This window comes from Schistocerca nitens, chromosome 6 (assembly GCF_023898315.1).
Source record: "Schistocerca nitens isolate TAMUIC-IGC-003100 chromosome 6, iqSchNite1.1, whole genome shotgun sequence".
In the NCBI taxonomy this organism is placed as follows: Eukaryota; Metazoa; Arthropoda; class Insecta; order Orthoptera; family Acrididae; genus Schistocerca; species Schistocerca nitens.
The window spans coordinates 577,755,684-577,760,624 of record NC_064619.1 but is presented as its reverse complement, the minus strand read 5'-3'; the positions used below and the strand labels follow the sequence as shown (position 1 = coordinate 577,760,624).

General features: G+C 50.5%; 1 pseudogene; it reads right to left on the bottom strand.

Moving 5' to 3' along the window:
- Nucleotides 1-514: 514 nt before the first annotated feature.
- Nucleotides 515-632, bottom strand: LOC126263955 (5S ribosomal RNA; annotated as a pseudogene).
- Between the last annotated feature and the right edge of the window lie 4,309 nt (nucleotides 633-4,941).

Sequence of the window (4,941 nt, the reverse complement as noted above, 5' to 3'; positions counted from 1 at the left end):
TACTGACCTTCAATTACATTAATTAGTAATCATTTACTATGTTTGGGCAGTTTAAGTGAAGAACTTTAAATTAGTACTACGCCTTCTCTGGAAACCAAAGCTAAGTATATTTATGATAAACGTTTTTTCAGTAAGTATTGTTATTGTTTCTCATGTATTGCCTAATGATTCTCTTTTAGATATTGCCTTGTGAAGAGTTTGCAGGCAGCCCTCTTCTATTTAGCTTCGGATATCTGTAGCAGGGGGTTCGATTTTGCTACCTTTGTGTTGTGGTCCTATCTTTGGTGAACAAAACAAAACTAAAAACTCCTCCCGAACAGGTCATGAAGGCCCAACGGTACTGACCGGCCGCCGTGTCATCCTCAGCCCACAGGCGTCACTGGATGCAGATATGGAGGGGCATGTGATCAGCACACCGCTCTCCCGGCCGTATGTCAGTTTCCGAGACCTGAGCATCTAATTCTCAGTCAAGTAGCTCCTCAGTTTGCCTCGCAAGGGCTGAGTGCACCCCGCTTGTCAACAGCGCTCGGCAGACCGGATGGTCACCCATCCAAGTGGTAGCCTAGCCCGACAGCGCTTAACTTCGGTGATCTGACGGGAACCGGTGTGACCACTGCGGCAAGGCCGTTGGCACCTTTGGTGAACAAACACCCAGCAATTTGGATGTTCCACGATTAGACAAGCCGACCAAATGGAGATCTACAATGAGACCTCTTTCAAATTCTGTCTGTTGCTCATCACGCAGTTCCACACGAGTGCGCATGTCCGTGTTCTTCACAGTGGTCACTCAAAATTTGACGCTGTTAACGCCTCTTATATACGAGGGTTGTTCAGAAAGTAAGTTCCGATCGGTTGCGAAATGGAAACCACAGGGAAAATCCGGTAAAGCTTTGCACAGATGTGTTGGGCAGCGTCTCTAGTATGCCCGTCGATCGTGTAGCGTCGCTCTTTTTGATGTGTCGGCAGCTGGGCCAACACCTTGTAGATCGAAGTGGCTGAAAGTGCACGCTAAACTAACGCAGACGGGCGTGAAGTACTGGAACATGAGACTTATTAATGAATAAGAAGAAAAGTACGTAGCGGGAATAATATACTTAACTTTATTCTCTTGTTGGAATACATCTCTTGAATAGTAGTAAGCTATAAGCACTGATACAAATGGCGCCTTGCTAGGTAGTAGCTATGGAATAAGCTGAAGGCTATTCTATCAGTCTCTCGGCAAATGAGAGGAAGACTTGGTAGGTCTGGTCGCAAGCTATGTCGTCCGTACAACTGGGGCGAGGTCATGTCCGTGTCTTGCGACCTGCCATGTGGTGGCGCTAGGATTGCGATTACACAGTGGCGACACGCGGGTCCGACATGTACTACAGGACCGCGGCCGATTTAAGTTACCACCTAGCCAGTGTGGTGTCTAGCGGTGACACCACATTCCTCCCCCGCAAATCGGCGAACGGTCGTGAGATAAGGCTTCCGCCCGCCGTGGGGAGGACCCCATGTTGACGTATGCGATGAGGTGGGGAGCCTAACAACAGGCGAGGCTGTGCCACCCGCACCCGGCCATTCGGTCCGAGGGGAGCCAGGAAACGCCTGAAAACCTAGTCCAGGGTGCACGTCAACATGCGGTGGATGCGCACGTAATGACACCGGAGGGGCCGAAGGGTCGACCTCCATTGCGTCGGGGAATCCGACGCGCGATGACGACATCTGGTCCGGAGCGGACAAGAGGTCCATGGCGGATGACGGCTGGTCACGGGAAGCGAACGGCGGCGCGTGACCCAGGGAGGCGCCAGGCGGCTGCAGCGAAGCGTCCACTGCGGGCGGCGCCGGCGGCGGCTGCGGCGGCGGCGCGACGCCATGGGGCAAAATGGAAGGTAGCGTCGGCAACACCTGGGGATGAGGCGAGCCAGTAGATGGGTCCCCAAGGCGCTGACCTGACGGCTCCGTCGCTGAAAGCAGACGGGGAGCGGCAGAACCCAGGCGACGACAGAGGCGCAGCTGATTGAGATGCCGACGCACCTCACCAGAGGCCCCCAAAACCACATACATCGCGCGGCCGAGGCAGCGAAGAATGCGCCCTGCGAGCCAACGCTGTGAACCGCGATAGTTGCGATAATAGACAACGTCGCCAGGAGCAAAAGCAGGAGTCTGCCGCTGCACAGGAACCTGATGTGGCGGATGCAACAAAGACATCAGGGTGCGATGAGATCGACCATGGAGCAATTCAGCCGGCGAGCGACCATCGCGGGGCTGAGAGCGATACGATGACAAAAAGAGTAACAAAGCGTCCTCCCGAGAATGCGACTCTTTCAATTTCAACATCTGGGACTTGAAAGTCCGGACCAATCGTTCAGCGGCACCGTTTGACTGAGGCGAAAACGGCGCGGACGTCAGATGTTGAATACCATTGGCCTTGCAGAATGACTGAAATTCTGCGGACATGAATTGTGGGCCCTTGTCGGAAACAAGAGTCTGCGGAAGACCTTCAATGCAAAAGATAGCAGACAAGGCTTGGATTGTGGCAGAAGACGTCGTGGAAGACATCCGGACAACAAAAGGAAAATTACTGAAAGCATCGACCACAACCAACCATCGAGCATTCCAGAATGGACCAGCAAAATCGATGTGCAAGCGTTGCCAAGGGGAAGTGGCGTTCGGCCATGCAAAGAATTTACGCGGCGGTGCGGATTGGTGTTCGGCACACGCCACGCAAGAGGAGCACCTATTCGTAATCGCAGCATCGATTCCGAACCAAGTACAGTGCTGACGAGCAAGTTGTTTCGTACGCACTATACCCCAATGTCCTTGGTGAAGAAGCTTTAAGACAGAGGACTGCAACGAACGTGGGACCACGACTCTGGACTGATCATTATCGGAACGCAACAACAAAACACCACGTCGTACAAAAAGTCTCTCCTTGTGAGCAAAAAAACGGCGAACCAAAGGATCCTCGATCCGTGACTTTGACAAGGGCCATTGCGTAGCAACAAAACGCAAAACAGTAGCAAGGACAGGGTCAGCAGCTGTGGCTGTAGCTACACGACGAAAATCAATCGGAAACGATGCGACCACGTCATCGGCTTCCGAATCAATGAACATGCAAGCAAGTTCGGAAGAATCGAATGCTTTATCCTCAGCAACAGGCAAACGGGACAACGCATCAGCGCTTCCGTGCTTAGCAGTGGACCGATACAAAATATCGTAGCGGTACTGCGAGAGAAAAAGTGACCAGCGAATGAATTTCTGCGCTGTACGTGGAGGTACAGGCTTGTGCGGATGAAAAAGCGATGTCAACGGTTTGTGGTCTGTGATGATGGTAAAGTGACGACCATACAAGAAGTCATGGAACTTGGTAATACCAAACGCGAGAGCTAAAGCTTCTTTCTCTATTTGTGAAGAATTTCTTGGCGCAGAGGAGAGCAATTTGGACGCAAAGGCAATAGGGCGATCATGCGAGCCATCCTTGTGCGCAAGCACAGCACCGATCCCGAAATCCGATGCATCTACCATCAACAAAAGGGGTTTTCGGGGATCGAATGGCGTAAGGCAAGTATTTGAAAGTAACGCCGATTTCAACTGGCGAAAGGCGCGTTCGCATTCCGTCGTCCAGACGAACGGAACACCTTTACGGCGTAAGCGATGAAGCGGAGCTGAAATGGAAGAAGCATTGCGCAAAAATTTATGATAATAATTTATTTTACCCAACACACTCTGTAGCTGTTTCAAATCTTGCGGAGCAGGTAAGTCCTGTATGGCACGGAGGTGCTCTGGACTCGGATGTATACCTTGGGCATTTATGACATGCCCCAGGTAGGGTAAGTCCCGAGCAAAGAACACACATTTGTCCTTTCTCAAGCGAAGACCATTCTGACGCAATACCTGAAATAATGTTCGGAGATTTTGCAAAAGTTCGGCTTCTGTCTTTCCTGAGATCACAATATCGTCCAGATAGTTCGCAGCAGTAGGGACCGACGCACACACAGTTTGTAAATATTGCTGAAACAAAGCAGGGGCGGATGCACACCCGAATGGCAGTCTTTTGAAGCGATACAAGCCAAGATGCGTGTTTACCACCAAGACGCGCTGGGATTCTTCGTCCACAGGTATCTGCAAGTACGCATCTGCGAGGTCCAATTTGGAAAAATATTTTCCCGGGCACAGTTTGTCAAAAAGATCTTCCGGGCGGGGCAAAGGAAAAGTAGCAGTCACAAGTTGTGGATTCACAGTGGCCTTGAAGTCCACACAAAGTCTCAGTTTTCCGGAAGGTTTTGGCAAAATTACTAAGGGTGAGGCCCAGAGAGAAGCCTGCACACGTTCAATTACACCTTGAGATTCTAATTCGTGCAATGTTCTTGCGACCTCATCACGCAATGCGTGGGGAACATTGCGCGCTCTGAAAAATGTCGGTTGCGCGTTGTCTTTCAATTCCAAATGTGCAGCATAGTTCTTAGCGCAACCAAGGCCCGGTGCAAAAATGTCTGCAAATTCTTCACAAAGACTAGAAACACTGGCGGAAGGCACAGTCTGATTCACTGATAGGACCTGATTTACTATAGACAAATTAAACAATTGAAACAAATCTAAACCAAACAAGTTCACTGCACTAGAAGAACGAAGAACGTAAAATGATACAGCCGGCCGAAGTGGCCGTGCGGTTAAAGGCGCTGCAGTCTGGAACCGCAAGACCGCTACGGTCGCAGGTTCGAATCCTGCCTAGGGCATGGATGTTTGTGATGTCCTTAGGTTAGTTAGGTTTAACTAGTTCTAAGTTCTAGGGGACTAATGACCTCAGCAGTTGAGTCCCATAGTGCTCAGAGCCATTTTTTTCGTAAAATGATACAAGTTTTGTTTGTCCCTTGTATGTTGCAAGAAGGCTGCACTGTCCTAACACAGGGATCTGCTGTCCTGAGTAACTATGTAACTTAACATTTGCGGCACGCAATG